The following is an 18,485-nucleotide window of genomic DNA, read 5'->3' on the forward strand; positions in this document are numbered from 1 at the left end:
ACCGAGATATCTTTACTTGGTCTTATAAGGATCTCAAGGGTGTTAATCCAGAAATCTATCAATATACCATACCCATGAGAGATGATGCTAAACCAAGTAGACAAAGGCCATACACATATAATAAAACATTTGCAGAAATATCAAAGAAGAGATTGAAAAGGTAAAGGAGACCGAATTCATTTATGAAATGGAACACCTAGATTGGATGTCTTCCATTGTGGTAGTACCCAAGAAAAATGGAAAATTAGGAGTGTGTGTCAACCTCAAGAATGTGAATGCAACTACCATTAGAGACAACTTTCCTCTTCTAACCATTGAGCATGTTTTAGAACGAGTTGCAGGAAAAGAAGCTTACAGTTTTTTAGATAGCTATTCGGGATACAATCAACTTTTTGATGATCCCAAAGATAAGCATAGAACTGCCTTTGCAATGGACTGGGGTATTTTCGCGTATCGGGTTATGCCTTTTGGGTTAACTAATGCTCCTACCACCTTCCAAAGATTAATGAGCCATGCTTTTAAAGAATATCTTCACAGTTTCTTGGAAGTATATATGGATGATCTATGCGTACATTCATCAATCCAAGTTGATCATTTTGAACACCTCAAAAAAGTATTCGAATAATGTAGACTTTATAGGATTTTCTTAAATCGTGAGAAGTGCACATTCATAGGTAGACAAGGAAAAATTCTTGGACATATAGTGTCTAAAAATATCATAGCTACTGACATGGATAAGATTCATGTTATTGTTGATTTGCCTAGAACAACAACAGTCAAGGGGGTTCAAGTCTTATGGGACATTGTGGATATTACAAACGATTCATTTACATGTACGATATAATTGCAAAACCTATGTACAGCTTGATTACACACTTTGAATGGACTGATGAGTGTGAAGAATCCTTCATGAAGCTTAAGAAAGCTCTCACTTCAGCTCCAATATTGAAAGCACTAGATTGGAGTAAGATATTCCACATACATGTAGATGCTTACAATTTTTCCATTGGGTGTATACTAGCTCTACCAGGAGACGTAAAAATTGATTTTCCTATTTCTTATGCTATCCGCGAGTTGAATATGGCAGAAAAGAACTATATCATCACCAAAAGTGAAGGACTAGGAACGTTCTATGCCGTAAAAAAGTATAGACATCACCTATTAGCTAACAAATTTGTGTTCTTTGTGGACCACCAAGCCTTATTGTATTTGGTCAACAAGCCACGCAACACAGTAAGAATAGTGAGGTGGTTCATCATTCTTCTCGAATTTGATTTCACTGTAGTTGTAAAAAAGGGCACTACACATAAAAAAGAATATCATTTGTCAAGGATTGTTTTAAGAGAACCACTTAAAGGAGTAGATGATGATCTACCACATGCATATCTGTTCTTCGTGAAAATGATACCTCGATGGTCAAAAAACATGGTATCATTGATGACCATAGCTCAAGTGGATTTGCGAATACCATTTTTTATTACAATCAGATTAATTGAGCAATTGGCTATGTTCAATTACTAGATGGAAGGCTATACAAAAGAAATCGAGATGGAATATTGCTTTTATGCATTAATCCTGAGGAGAAGACCCAATACCTAAGTCAAGCACATATTATCATAGTAGGACTTCACTTTGCGGAAGATAAAACTATGCGACAGATTTTGAGACTTGGAGCATCTTGGCCAACTATGAGGAGTGATGTTCATTCTTTTGTGAAAAATATTGTCCTCGGTGTCAAAACAAACATCCATACCTCATGTAACATTGTTCCAAATGTCACCTATTCCTAAGTGGAGAAACTACATAAAATGACCATTGGTCATAAACGGTTCTTCATTAATAAAATATCCATTAACTTGGTTTTTTGTTGCATATTCCATAGGGCAACCCTATGTTGCTACCTATTATTTGTAATAAGTAAATGTTTTTTAGGATCAATCTCCATCATAGTTGTACATGAAATCGTACTTCGCCTTACATGATACACTTGGGGTATCCTATAAGAATACGTGGAAAACAAGTTGAGTTACAAAAGTGGATTCTTTTGAGAGTCTATCAGAATATTGCTTCTTGGTAAGATGAGGAGTAGACAGTCCATGTCTATTTAAGAATTATACGAGTTATTCCTATATCTTATCTCCTGTATATTATTCGTTGACTTGCAAATTCACACAATTATTACTCCTACTCAAATCTCTCATGCTTAAATTCTTGTTGAGACGTGTCAAACATATCAAATTTGATTGTATATCATGGGATTACATGTGTATGCCTTTAAAGCGCTAGAAGGGATACTTTTGTCAAAAGATGATTGGCACACTACAACATCCATCAAATTGTGGAGTTTAAGAAGTTTTGGGGATCCCTCTATGTTAACCATAGATAGTTCACAAAATGCTCCATCTTTCATGAAGAACAACTCTACTTTTGGAATAAAATATGCATGTGGAAGGTAAATGTACGTAAGGACTTAAACTTAGAGTGCCAACCTTTTGTTTTCTTCTATAAGTAAGCCCAAAACACCTATCAATAGCTTGAATTATATACATCTATAAGAAGCACTCCAATTTTTGGAAGAAATTGCTTGAGGAGATAAAGAGTTAACTAGCTTTTGCTCAATTAGAACATCTTGCTTGAGATAATCTACTATTTGCTGAGAAGAGAGAAATAGGCTTTTCTCAATTAGAGCGTTTTGCCTGGATAGGTTCTACTATTAGTCAAGAATTTTTCTTAAGATAGGTTCTACTAGTAGTTAAGTAGTGAGAACAATGAGTTTGCTCAGTTAGAGCATCTCACTTGAGGTAGGCTTTACTCTTAATTTGAGATCTAAGTAGAGAAAATAGAGGTTTCTCTTGGTCGAAGGGACAATCTCCTGTGAAAATATTGACTGCAATCATTCAATTTGATTTTTGCTACAAGCACATAATTATTGTGTGGGACAGTATTTGACGTGATGCAAGTTTAGAGAGGAGAGCATTACTATTCTTATGGAGAGTTATTTCATTGATCAATGTTTTTAAGGACAAAAACACTCCTTTAAGGAAAGTAATATTGCCACAAAGACAAGGGCATGACTATGTTGGCACACGAGTCAATTGAGCATCCAAGTTAAGTGGTCTCCTCAAGGTAGGCCAAGAGAAGGTAGGCTAGGAGGTCTGTAAGAAGAGAATGTTTGGGTGGACAAAGGCATGTGTTAGTGCTTGGTCCTCAAAGTTCTCACCTAGAAATGTTGGTATCAAGGACTAAGTCCGAGAGGGAATAGGTCCATTCGAACTACTCCCCAAGTCAAGTCATCAATCAATCAACACCTAGTGGCTATCAAAGCATGTAATCACTATATTCAAACTCAACTAGCTGTCAAGCAATATGGATGTTTCCATTTCCTCATTGTAAATGTGACCTTCTACTAGCATAAATGGCACTATAATTAGTAGCCAACAAGAACACCAATACCCACATGGAAGTTTAACCGTAGAAGGTTCGGGATCGATGTTCACATATCTTTATAGTTATCATGGGAGCAATGACTCTCAACGTTGGTGGAGTAAAGCCATGTGAATACATCAATAGCCAAGGAACACACACAAACATGAGGAACAAGTATTTCATTTGGCATTTTAGCTTGGCGTATGGTGGGGTCGGATTACGAGGACGTAATTAGGAGTATATAAAGCGGGTGCTGTAAAGGCTGGAATAGTAGTGCCCGCAAAACTGTAAGCAGCAGTGAGCACATCGAGCAGCATTTAGGGCTAGAACCCATCTTCATCATCAACAATGGCAATGGGGAGGGTGGAACTCTGCACAGGTATAAGAATATGGCACGTCTGTGTTATTATTCTACAAGTATACAAAAACCCACGTCTGTGTGCTATAGTCATATCATATGTCGTAATATTATTGATCTCCTTTTCTGGCCACCGCAGTGGCGATGGTGGCGGCGCTGCTGCTAAATATCATGGAGGGGACCTCCGTCGTGCAAGCAGCTACGCCCCTCAAGTGCAGGCTGCACGACCTCGTGCTGACCAACACTCCCGTGGCGACGGGCTGTGCGAGTGGGAGCTCGTGAACAACTGCCCCTGTGAGGCCTTCAACATCATTGCAGCCTGCCAGGACCGGCGCTGGAACCAGAAGAGCATCAGCCGCTTCGCCATGGAGGTGGACGTGCCCACCTTCGGCCACTGCACTCTCCTCCCCAACGTCAAAGTCCAACCCGTCTCCTCCGGCCTCCGCTACGGCCGCCCCTACCCCTGCGCTGGCACTCTTCCGCTCTCCCTCGTCAATGTCGCCTTCGCCAACCCCTGCCTTTGATCATAGACTGGCCGGACCACTCGCTCCATCAACATACCTCTTTCTGATCCTTGAACGGACATCCCATTCTTTCTCTCTTGGTCCAGAGTGGAAATTTCATTTGCCTACATAATTGTGAAAATATCTCTCTCTCTCTCTCTCTCTCTCTCTCTAACTTAAGTACTATATTACATTTTGTTACATGTTTACATCACGATGAGGAATTCCATCGTGTTATTCTGTTGAGGAACTGGCAGTGCTGCACAGTCCTCTAACAATTTATCTCGAATCATAGACCAAGGCAGTTGGAAACTGTGAAAGGTGTGTGTATCAAACAAAGCCGAGTTTCTAGCATGTGTAAGTAGCGATAATTTGTAGGCACGATCATTCACTGGCTTGAGTATTTTGAAAGGCCCATAATATCGTGGAGATAATTTAGGTGTTGGCCCAGTTTTCAGACTTTCTGAACGCTCTGGTACACGTAAAAATACTTCCTCCTCTTCTTCAAAGCTAACTTGTCGACGTATCTCATCAGTGTACTTCTTATACCGATCATACGCTTGTCGGATAATCTGACGAGCGAGTTTTAGCATATCCATGTGGTCTTGGAGAAAATCCTTACCATGTTGAAGTTTTTCGGTTGCCAATACCACTGTAACAGGTGACCTAGGTTGAAAACCATACATGAGCATGAAAGGACTAAATCCAGTCGTGACATGCGTAGCACGATTGTAGGCAAACTTGAGAATAGATAAATATTCTTCATAGTCTGATTGTTTCTTGCTAACGTATGCGCGTAGCATATCCTCTAGCACTTGGTTAACTTGTTCAGTTTGACCATCCGTTTCTGGATGATTGGTTGTACTGAGGTTTAGTTGTGTACCCAATCGTTTAAACACAACCCTCCAAAAATGACTATAAAACCTGGGATCACGATCACTGACAATGTTACTTGGCAAACCATACAACTTCTATAGGTTTTCCACAAATAACTTAGCTATTTCCTGAGTCTTAATCGTTGATTTGTTTGGAATAAAATTACATAGTTTAGTCAACCGGTCTACGACCACCCATACTGAGTCATGACCTCATACGGTGGTTGGTAAACCCACAATAAAATCCATAGATATACTTTCCCACTTACCATTGGGGATCTCCAAAGGATGTAAGAGTCCTCTTGCTTTCAGGCACTCTACTTTGTTAACCTGACATGTTTGGCAATGCAAGACATAACCTTGAACAAAGCCATGTAAACCTCCAATAAAACTGTCGTCGTATGAGAGCATAAATCTTTCTAATACTCGCGTGCCTTGCACTTGGACTATCATGACATTCATAAAGAGTTTGGAGCCGAAGGTCTGTGTCCGTCGGTACACAAACTCTCCCCTTATGGAGTAGGTACCCATTGTCGATGGTGAAATGCTTCCATCGCTGTAGTTCATCACTCGACAGAGAAGAACTATGTATGGAGGTTAACGGTACACTACCATCATTGGAGTGAGAAGGATCCCTCATTTGTACATGGCTCCACACTTTGGAATATGCATCATCGTGCTCATATTTTTCCTTTAGAAAATCCAAAAATTCATTAAGAAGTTCCATGAACAAGAAAATTGATCCCAGGTATACGACTAAGAGCGTCTGTCAGCCACCACATTGTATCGTCCTTTATGATACCGGAGCTTGGCGTCATATTCTTGAAGAATCTCAGTCCACCTGACTTTCCCATTCTTCAAACAAGTTTCTTATGTAAACCATTTGATGCTTTCATGGTCAAACACAATCTCAAACTGAGCACTATACAAATAATGTCTCCATGTTTTTAAAGCAGACACTATTGCATAGAGTTCACGTTCAAAAGTAGAGTAGTTCTGCTGTGCTGCATCAAGCTTATTTCTTTCAAATGCAATTGGCCGCCCATCTTGTAACATGACTGCTCCAATAGCACGGTCATTGGCATCCATTTCCAAAACGAATGGTTTCAAAGAATCTACAATAGCTAGTATTGGAGTTGTAGCTAATGCATCCTTGAGCATATCAAAACTATGATGTCGAATGGGTCCCACTGAAAAGCTTTCCTTTGCCTTTCAGTTGATCCGTCATGGGAACATCAATATTAGCATAGTTTTTAATGAACCTTTGATAAAAACCTGCAAATCCTAAAAGAAATTGTAACTCTTTCAAATTTTTAGGAGAAGGCCAATGCCAAATTGTATCCACTTTGGATTGATCCATATGTAGCCCTTTGCTGAAATTAACATGTCCAAATAGTGTGAATTTCTTCTTTCAGAAAAAATCACACTTAGATTCCTTGGCATATAATTGATTTGTTTGTAACAATTCAAACACCTTCCTCAGATGTTGTTGTTAAGTGTTATTCTTACGAAGCACTGTATACAAGAATGTCATTGAGAAAAACGATGACAAATTTGCCCAACTACACCCTCAAGACACTATCCATAAGTGTCATGAAGGTTGCGGGCGCATTGGTTAAGCCAAATGGCATAACCAAAAACTCATAGTGTCCAAACCTTGTTCGGAATGCAGTTTTGGGTATATCAGCACGTCGAATACGTACTTGGTGATAACCTGACCGCAAGTCTATTTTCATAAAAATACGAGCATGAGTGAGCTTGTCGAACAACTCATCCATGCGTGGCAATGGGTACTTGTTCTTAACAATAACCGCATTTAAGGCACGATAATCTACGCACGAGCACATCCTACCGTCTTTTTTCTTCACTAATAGGATAGGAAAAGCGCATGGTGAAGAAATGGGTTGAATAAACCCTTTACTAAGATAGTTAGCAAGCTGACGTTCCACCTCAACAGCATCAGAGTAACTCATGCGGTAGGGTGGTTTACTGACAGGTTTACTGTCTGCAACCACATCGATGCTATGTTGCACCGATCGTGTCGATGATAATCTTGGTGGCAAATCATTAGGAAACACATCATGAAATTCCTTTTATAATTTTTCTAAATCACGAGCAAACTTTGCTTGTTGGGAAGTAGCCATTGGTGGAAGAGATGAGAGAGAAGCATGCAGCGTTGAGGAATGTTCAACAGATTCAATGTTAGAGAGAAAATCGGACAATGAGTAACACAATAAAACTTGATCTATTTCATTATGAGAAATGAGCTATATAAGCTTAGCTGTACATATCAGTGGTGAAGAAGTTACATCCTTCTCTCCTAACAACAACACATGTGCACCATGGGTTCAAACATCAAGCTGTTGTGCTCATAGCTACGCTTCAGTGATGGTCCTAGGCTATGCAACCATTCCCTACCTAGAACCACCTCTGCCCTCTGCATATTCATAACCAAAAATTCCAAGGATGTGGAGCAGCCTTGCACCTCCAACGGGACAGCTCAGACTTGAGTATCCTAGACTTCGGCATCATATCCATTCATCATTGCTACCTTGTAGTGGTGGGTACTTGGAGTTTGAGGCAATTTGAGTTTTTTCACCAATCCATAATTGAAAAAATTGTGAGTAGCACCGTCATCTACCAAGATGCGCACCTTGTGCCCTTGCAGAGATCCGTGCATATGTACTAACTCATGTGATCCAAAGGTCTATTGCCACATGGAAGATGTGAGACAGCATTCATGCACCACCTCGGTGTGTGTTACTTCCACTATAGAGAATCGTGAGGAAGACTCAAGAGGCAGCAGTTGCACCATGTGCACTAGTTTCTCCTTGCCATGACCAGCAAATTTCCCATTGAGACAATCCTTTTTGCCATGATCGCTTCCTAAGCATTGAAAACATAATTTCTCTTTCTTAGCTTTATCAAAGTCCTCATGAGAGAGAGGACCTCTGGACCCCTTGGATTTTTTAGATGCTTCAGAATTGGCTACTATAAATATTTATGTGTTTTAGTTCAAAATGCATGGGTAGGCTTAAAATAAATTGAAAAGTAGTGGAGACCCAAAAATAGAGCTTTTATGAGTCGTGACCTAAAAGTTGCCTTTTTAGCCAAACAAAGACGTTTTTTGCAATTCTGTCCCGGAGCCTTGTAGACTAGACCTATTCCCGTCGTTTTGAGTACCTGGATTTCTCTGTTCTGAGTTCGTTTGTAAAAGTTATGATGAAAAGAAATAGCAGACAGCATCAGTGTAGTATACACAGGGACAGACAGACATACAACAACATAATCCTCTCCTTGCTATCAACCAAGAAGTGGATTTGTTTCTTCATGGTAGACTATTGCAATTGAGATTATGAAGGTACATAATTATGTTTGTTTACTTTGATTATCATGTTGAATTGGTTGCACGAGTATATTCTTTTGGCTATTTTGTAGGCGATGCAGAAATCAATGTGTGAAACAGGATCTGTGCAAAGTGTCATGATAAAAATCTAACCTTCACGGATCGCTTAGCGATCACGTTCTTATATTATTCTCGCAGGTATACTTGGTGCGAAAATCGTGCAGGCTTTTCGAGGAAAAGAAGGATAAAAGAACGACGGGTGGTGGGTTCGGGGATGATTCACAGATCTCCTCTTCTGCGAGTGCGAGTGAGAGTGCGAGTCCGAGTCCGAGTGAGAGTGAGACGCTACATGCAAGCGGATTGAAGCTCGGGGGTGGTCGGGAGGTTCGAGCGTCGTACAACGGAGTGCGCCCATATTCAATTGCTCGTCTGTTGTATCAAAAGTCTGCAAAGATTCATTATACAAAGATCTCTTTCTCTACCTTTTGCTGTCTAGCTCTATTATTCCGTTCCCCTGACAATATCCTTGCGGTTGTATTGACTCTTGTTTCCTCCTTGACATGTATTGGTTATATGATAAGAAGGGTTCTGAAAAGTTGTCATTTCGGAATAGTGCTTCATTAGTATCCAAATCAATCAATACCCTGTTAGCTTTCATCCATGACACTGCTAAGATACACGACGTTGCTGATTTACTTGGTGGCATTACATGGAATTTTGTAGTGTACTGGTGTGCCTGCACCGTGATTGGTATTATAATAGACCACAACGTGGTCACCTCATCACCCGATGCTACTTTCAACCGGTGTGTCTCTGGGATCGTCCTCATTGGTCCAAGTTTCTGAAAGAGCTCAAAGCTGATGACGCTCAGCAAATTCCAACATAGGTATGTAGTCTTCCCAATTGGTTTGCTTCTTACTAACGTATGCTCGTAGCATATCCTCTAGCAGTTGATTAACTCTTTTGGTTTGACCATCTATTTCTAGATGATCAGCCGTACCTAGATTAAGTTTATTTTCCAACTTTTGAAACATATCCCTCCAGAAGTTATTATTGAACTTTTGATTTGTGTCACTAACGATACTAGTTGGAAGACCGTAGAGTTTATATATATATGCTCTACAAATAGCCGTGCTAATTCAGGTGTCTTATTCATAGTCTTAGTGGGAATGAATTGACCCATCTTTGTGAGACGGTGTATAATTACCCATATGGCATCATGGTCACGATTTGTAGTAGGTAGTCCTACTACAAAATCCATAGAGATACTCTCCCACTTGCCTTGTGGAACCTCTAAAGGATGTAAAAGGCCACCTATCTTGATGTGCTCTACCTTATTAACTTGGCACCCCTTGCAGTATTGTAACTTACAATCATAATGTTGAAGGATTTCTGCCATCTAGCTTTACGGCCCTTCAAGTCCGTTTGAGTAGTAAATTATTTGCTACTCTCATGGTCAAAAAATACTTCAAACTCGGCACCATATAAATAGTGTCGCCACTTTCCTAAAGCGTGAATTATGGCATAGAGCTCTCTCTCATAGACATTATAAAGGCACATAGGTCTTCCCTCTTGGAGAAGTACCGCACTAGTTTCTTTATCACTATTATCGGTCTCTACCACAAATGGCTTATGTGAGTCAACGATTGCTAGGATGGGAGCAGTGGCTATAGCTACCTTGAGCTGTTCAAAACTGCATTTTTGTGCTTATTCTCAAGAAAAGGTCTTACCTTTTGCTTTAAGTTGGTCCATCATAGGGAAAACAAAATGGCATAATCACGGATATACTGTCGTTAAAATCCATCCATGCCTAAAAATATTTAAAGCTCCTCAACCGTGTTGGGATGTAGCCATCAAAGAATGGCAGTGACCTTGTCAGTGTCCATCTTGATGTCACAATAAGAGATCACATGACCAAGGTAATGTATCTCTGTTTTAAAGAAACCACACTTGCTTTGCTTCGCATACAACATGTGATCTTGTAGCTGTTCAAACACTAATTGTAAGTGTTCTATTTGTTCATATTCACTCTTACTGTAAATGAGAATGTCATCAAGGAATACCACAATAAGTTTTCCAAGATAGGGACATAAGACACTATCCATGAGTGTCATAAATGTAGCTGGAGCATTGGTTAGACCAAAAGGCATAACCAAAAATTCAAAATGCCCGAACCGTGTTCTAAAGGCAATTTTGGAGATATCTTGCAAAAGGATACGCACCTGGTGGTATCCTGAATGAAGATCTATCTTTGTATAGTATCTTGCCGCATGGAGTTGATCAAACAACTCATCCACTCGAGGCAGATGATACTCGTTCTTGATGATTATGGCATTTAATCCGCGATAATCTATACACATGCGCATAGTACCATCTTTCTTTTTTACCAATATAATTCGTGATGCCCAAGGCGAAGTGCTAGGTCTAATAAAACCACGGGCAAGGTAGTCAGCCAATTGACTCTCAACCTCCTTGGATTCTCTACCACTCATACAATAAGGTGGTTTACTCACCAATTTAGTGTCTAGCAAGACATCTATGCCATGCTGCACATCACGTGTAGGGGGTAAACCCGATGGTAAATCACTTGAGAATACATCACGATACTCCGTAAGTAAGTGAGTCAGCTTTTGCCATGCAGAAGGAGAAAGTAAACTAGAGTTATGCTGGGATGGAGAATCTTGTAATTCCTGTAATGTTTGTTTTACAACAGTTGCACGTTGCTCTATAGAATTAAAATTGAGAGCACTTTGCTCGTTAGATTTGTTAACACTTTGTTTATCATTAGAATTCATTGCACTTTGCATACCATGACTAGAATTTGACATGGCTCCAAAACATTCCACCAAGGTCAATCATAGACTTGACTACATTGGCTGAAGGATTTGTAGCTGCTTGCTCCAAAACAGGGGTCAAACACAATACGGTAGCTTAAATCTACAGATTTAAACAGAAACAAAGTGAGTCTATTAGGGATTGTGCAACTCAAATGAAACAATACATTGCGAGATGCCCAGAGCTAGAGATACCTGCAGAAGAATGACTAGTATCATTGTTTCTAGAGGGGATGCTAAACAAAGAACTTCATGCTATACTGTATAGCAAGAAGCATACAACCCTAGAAGAGTGTGTGTCAGATGCTATTGACTTAGGAGACAATTGTGATATTTTCAATGAGGAAGATGTCCCTAAGAATAACCAAAGCGAGAAGACAACATCCACCAAACCAACACAAGTGGGAACGGCTCCTGCAACATCACTTTCAGCCATAGAAGACATGCTCAAAAGGATGAATGACATGATGAATAACAAGTAAAAAGCACCTATGAGAGGATCAGGACAAGGGATACCTCAACAGAGACAACCAATTAGACCGCAAAAATGGTGTGCAATCAAGGGTTAGTGGACCAACCGTGAGACCAATGAGTGCTACTATTGACCAAAGTATGAAGGGAATGTTTAGTACGTGCCTATGAGGCCACAAGGACAACCTATGTACAGATAGCAGCCTAATATGGCCCCAGCTCAAAGACCACTGATGGGTATGGAAAGACCTCAACCCGTGTTGGGTCAACAACCTCCATATCTGGGACATGATGCAGTACCTGTAAAGTACATGCATCCAGAGGGAGTCATAGATGAACAAGCACTAGTGCCTGTTACATCCTATGCTGAGCCTAGTCCATCTATAGTAATGGTAGATAGAGAATGATATAATTCACATCCACCACCAATGGAAGAACCTGTGACTTATACTACACTAGAGCTAGCACCAATGTATTATGTAGCTAATCAAGCTGTAAGGCCTCCAATGGTAAGACCCATGATTAAGCCACAAATTGGGAACTGTCATAAATGTGGTGCAGATGATCATTGGAAAAATAAATGCCCAGAGCCTAACAAGAACCTCAAGCCAGTTGAAGCTTATTGCTTACAATGTTGCAAAAAGGGAGGACACTTCCCACAAGATTGTCCAAAAAATCCTTTAAACAAGGGTAAAACAATAGTGAACTTAGTCCAAGTGATACCTAGTAGCTCTTGTGAGAGTGAACCCATTTTTCCAATCAAGGTAATCACCAAAGCCTAGGCTAAGAAAAAGAAACATAACTCCTCTGATGATTTGGAAAATAAAAAAATTTCCTCTCAAAAGACCAAAAGAAGTAGAAACAAAAGGTATGAGATGAGAAAACAAAAACAAAGGGCTGAAAACGAAGAGAAAGCAAAGAAGCTATTCCAGGAAAAGGTGAAAGAAATTGGAAGCAAAATCAAAGAAACCACCGTGAAATCTGGAGGATCAATTTTGGTTGAGAAAATTTTTGAGCCTATTAATGCAGCCTTGGAAGCTTACCAAGCGGGACTTAAATCAGGCCAAAACATGGAAAACAAATGGAAAAACTATCCTTCTCTAGACATGGAAGCAGCTAAGCTTGAAGCGTATCAAAATTTGGTAAGAATCACGCAAGAGATGCTGGAAAAACAAAAACCCAAGCTCGATCGAGAGTATGGCAAAACCTAAGAAGCTTGTGATAAGAGCCAATAAAGAAAAATCCAAAGTGGTGGTAGAACCCCACCTTGAAACCAAAGAGCCAGAACTTATAGTGTCAGACAACGAAGATGCCTTAGATGGAATTCCATTCGCAGAAGAATCCTGGCCAAGACACTTATGTGAAAATGTTAGAGAGATCAATGATGGGAGCCTAACTTTAAATTCAGCTCCTATAGAGGAAGTTTGGTTAGACAATCTACCTCCTGATATGGACGTGGATGTACAATCCTTGTATGGGGATTGCGGATCTGAAGCTTTGAAATGTCCAAACCATTGACCTTGAAAACACTACCCTCTTACTTGGAGATAATGAAGATGAATCCATAGTGTGTAAAACCACTCAAGTAAAAAGAGTGGAACAGACCCTAGAAGTAGACAACATCCATTCAATCATGTCTACACCCATCCAATGCACACTTGCTTTAGGATAACTATTGAAAATCAGGCCATATTTATGGAATGATCTACAGAAAACTTTCAAGAAGGTGGGAATAACAGGGCTAATCGCAAAAGAATTGGAAAAATTGAAACACAAAATGGATACCAAAGAGATTCGATTGGTTCCAATGAGAAAAGTTGGAGAATACTACGAAGGGGAAGAAGGAAACACAACCCTTCCAATGAAATATAATGACATAGAAAACATGGCAATACTGGATAGTGGGGCAGGCATAGCCATAGCCACAAAAGTAGTATGAGAGTCCTGGGGACAACTAGCCATTAGACAAATTCGCATGAAATTGCAATTGGCTGATGGACGTAGCGAAAGACCCTTAGGACTGCTTGAAAAGGTGATAGTTAATTCGTGTGGAACTGAATATCAACACACTTTTTCCATAGTAGACTTTGGAAAGAAACTCAATTACAAAATCATATTGGGAAGACCTTTCATGCGACAAGTACAACACATCCAAGATTGGAGAAACAATTATCTGTACTTGAAGCAAGTGTGATCAATAACAAGAGTTAATTTGAAAGATCACACTTATAGAGATGTCATGAAAACTCCCATACAAGAATTTGAGTCAGTCTCTTCAACTGAAACTAAGCTTCCATCTTGGTTGAACAAAGACACTCCTATTTGGATGTACGAAGCTTCAGAAAACGGAAGCTTAAAACGAGAAGAATGTATCTTAGAAAGGGATTGCACAGACAAATCCTATGTACCTTAACCCTTTCCAGAGCATTTGTTTGAGCCATTTGAGTGGACTCAAATTTTAGCGACAATGGAGGTATGTGTAAATACATCTATGCCTACTCAATTTTGCAATGAGGAAGGCTACAACATAATTCCCATCCAAATGATCTCAACCCTTCGCATTCAAGACGGAATTTTGAAACCCAGGAACTTGATGAAAGCTCAACAAGTCTTTTCAAACCTCTACTATGATGCAACAGATGAGTTAGAAGAACATCCAGCTACCTTGGATGATTCGGGGTTGGAAAAATAACATGTAAGAGCTAAGCTACTCATGAAAGGAGGGGAGGAAAAGGATTTTGACTTTCATAACCAGAAACCAAGAAGACAAAAATGGTATAGAAGAAAAAGAGACACGAAAAATTTGAAAGCCAAACCTATGCCATCAGTCTCTAGTAGAACACGATTTCTAATGCAGATAGAGACACATGATTGTGTCAAGGACAAAATCACTGGTAGATATCCTTTAAACAAAAATACAAAAATGTTAAAAACAATGAGAAAAACAAGAAAGGAAACTGAAGAAAAACCTAAAAACCAGAACAAAGTTTCAACCATGACACAAATGGAACAAAAAAAGAAATATTAAGAGTTGAAAAAAGCTCTAAAGGAGGTATATACAACTGAAATGTAAACCACTGAAGAGGGTGAGTCCTACCAGGGGCCTGAAAACGCAAAAAAGATAGATCTGGCGGAACTAGGAGAAGAGCCTAGACTAGCCTACATTGCAAATGACCTTATGGAAGAAGAAGAAGATATTTTATTAAGCTTACTGAAGGAATACCGAGATATCTTTACTTGGTCTTATAAGGATCTCAAGGGTGTTAATCCAGAAATCTATCAATATACCATACCCATGAGAGATGATGCTAAACCAAGTAGACAAAGGCCATACACATATAATAAAACATTTGCAGAAATATCAAAGAAGAGATTGAAAAGGTAAAGGAGACCGAATTCATTTATGAAATGGAACACCTAGATTGGATGTCTTCCATTGTGGTAGTACCCAAGAAAAATGGAAAATTAGGAGTGTGTGTCAACCTCAAGAATGTGAATGCAACTACCATTAGAGACAACTTTCCTCTTCTAACCATTGAGCATGTTTTAGAACGAGTTGCAAGAAAAGAAGTTTACAGCTTTTTAGATAGCTATTCGGGATACAATCAACTTTTTGCTGATCCCAAAGATAAGCATAGAACTGCCTTTGCAATGGACTGGGGTATTTTCGCGTATCGGGTTATGCCTTTTGGGTTAACTAATGCTCCTACCACCTTCCAAAGATTAATGAGCCATGCTTTTAAAGAATATCTTCACAGTTTCTTGGAAGTATATATGGATGATCTATGTGTACATTCATCAATCCAAGTTGATCATTTGGAACACCTCAAAAAAGTATTCGAAAAATGTAGACTTTATAGGATTTTCTTAAATCCTGAGAAGTGCACATTCATAGGTACGTAGACAAGGAAAAATTCTTGGACATATAGTGTCTAAAAATATCATAGCTACTGACATGGATAAGATTCATGTTATTGCTGATTTGCCTAGAACAACAACACTCAAGGGGGTTCAAGTCTTATGGGACATTGTGGATATTACAAACGATTCATTTACATGTACGATATAATTACAAAACCTATGTACAGCTTGATTACACACTTTGAATGGACTGATGAGTGTGAAGAATCCTTCATGAAGCTTAAGAAAGCTCTCACTTCAGCTCCAATATTGAAAGCACTAGATTGGAGTAAGATATTCCACATACATGTAGATGCTTACAATTTTGCCATTGGGTGTATACTAGCTCTACCAGGAGACGTAAAAATTGATTTTCCTATTTCTTATGCTATCCGCGAGTTGAATATGGCAGAAAAGAACTATATCATCACCAAAAGTGACGAACTAGGAACGTTCTATGCCGTAAAAAAGTATAGACATCACCTATTAGCTAACAAATTTGTGTTCTTTGTGGACTATGAGGAGTGATGTTCATTCTTTTGTGAAAAATATTGTCCTCGGTGTCAAAACAAACATCCATACCTCATGTAACATTGTTCCAAATGTCACCTATTCCTAAGTGGCGAAACTACATAAAATGACCATTGGTCATAAAGGGTTCTTCATTAATAAAATATCCATTAACTTGGTTTTTTGTTGCATATTCCATAGGGCAACCCTATGTTGCTACCTATTATTTGTAATAAGTAAATGTTTTTTAGGATCAATCTCCATCATAGTTGTACATGAAATTATACTTCGCCTTACATGATACACTTGGGGTATCCTATAAGAATACGTGGAAAACAAGTTGAGTTACAAAAGTGGATTCTTTTGAGAGTCTATCAGAATATTGCTTCTTGGTAAGATGAGGAGTAGACAGTCCATGTCTATTTAAGAATTATACGAGTTATTCCTATATCTTATCTCCTGTATATTATTCGTTGACTTGCCAATTCACACAATTATTACTCCTACTCAAATCTCTCATGCTTAAATTCTTGTTGAGACGTGTCAAACATATCAAATTTGATTGTATATCATGGGATTACATGTGTATGCCTTTAAAGCGCTAGAAGGGATACTTTTGTCAAAAAGATGATTGGCACGCTACAACATCCATCAAATTGTGGAGTTTAAGAAGTTTTGGGGATCCCTCTATGTTAACCATAGATAGTTCACAAAATGCTCCATCTTTCATGAAGAACAACTCTACTTTTGGAATAAAATATGCATGTGGAAGGTAAATGTACCTAAGGACTTAAACTTAGAGTGCCAACCTTTTGTTTTCTTCTATAAGTAAGCCCAAAACACCTATCAATAGCTTGAATTATATACATCTATAAGAAGCACTCCAATTTTTGGAAGAAATTGCTTGAGGAGATAAAGAGTTAACTTTTGCTCAAGTAGAACATCTTGCTTGAGATAATCTACTATTTGCTGAGAAGAGAGAAATAGGCTTTTCTCAATTAGAGCGTTTTGCATGGATAGGTTCTACTATTAGTCAAGAATTTTTCTTAAGATAGGTTCTACTAGTAGTTAAGTAGTGAGAACAATAAGTTTGCTCAGTTAGAGCATCTCACTTGAGGTAGGCTTTACTCTTAATTTGAGATCTAAGTAGAGAAAATAGAGGTTTCTCTTGGTCGAAGGGACAATCTCCTGTGAAAATATTGACTGCAATCATTCAATTTGATTTTTGCTACAAGCACATAATTATTGTGTGGGACAGTATTTGACGTGATGCAAGTTTAGAGAGGAGAGCATTACTATTCTTATGGAGAGTTATTTCATTGATCAATGTTTTTAAGGACAAAAACACTCCTTTAAGGAAAGTAATATTGCCACAAAGACAAGGGCATGACTATGTTGGCACACGAGTCAATTGAGCATCCAAGTTAAGTGGTCTCCTCAAGGTAGGCCAAGAGAAGGTAGGCTAGGAGGTCTGTAAGAAGAGAATGTTTGGGTGGACAAAGGCATGTGTTAGTGCTTGGTCCTCAAAGTTCTCACCTAGAAATGTTGGTATCAAGGACTAAGTCCGAGAGGGAATAGGTCCATTCGAACTACTCCCCAAGTCAAGTCATCAATCAATCAACACCTAGTGGCTATCAAAGCATGTAATCACTATATTCAAACTCAACTAGCTGTCAAGCAATATAGATGTTTCCGTTTCCTCATTGTAAATGTGACCTTCTACTAGCATAAATGGCACTATAATTAGTAGCCAACAAGAACACCAATACCCACATGGAAGTTTAACCGTAGAAGGTTCGGGATCGATGTTCACATATCTTTATAGTTATCATGGGAGCAATGACTCTCAACGTTGGTGGAGTAAAGCCATGTGAATACATCAATAGCCAAGGAACACACACAAACATGAGGAACAAGTATTTCATTTGGCATTTTAGCTTGGCGTATGGTGGGGTCGGATTACGAGGACGTAATTAGGAGTATATAAAGCGGGTGCTGTAAAGGCTGGAATAGTAGTGCCCGCAAAACTGTAAGCAGCAGTGAGCACATCGAGCAGCATTTAGGGCTAGAACCCATCTTCATCATCAACAATGGCAATGGGGAGGGTGAAACTCTGCACAGGTATAAGAATATGGCACGTCTGTGTTATTATTCTACAAGTATACAAAAACCCACGTCTGTGTGCTATAGTCATATCATATGTCGTAATATTATTGATCTCCTTTTCTGGCCACCGCAGTGGCGATGGTGGCGGCGCTGCTG

The 18,485-nt window shown here is 39.2% G+C and overlaps 1 pseudogene; it reads left to right on the plus strand.

The window, feature by feature from the left end:
- The first annotated feature begins 3,928 nt into the window (after window positions 1-3,928).
- LOC147428016 (uncharacterized) lies at window positions 3,929-4,362 on the plus strand (annotated as a pseudogene).
- Window positions 4,363-18,485: the final 14,123 nt, after the last annotated feature.

Source organism: Adiantum capillus-veneris, chromosome 23 (genome assembly GCF_014529385.1).
Source record: "Adiantum capillus-veneris isolate H3 chromosome 23, ASM1452938v2, whole genome shotgun sequence".
NCBI classification, from domain to species: Eukaryota; Viridiplantae; Streptophyta; class Polypodiopsida; order Polypodiales; family Pteridaceae; genus Adiantum; species Adiantum capillus-veneris.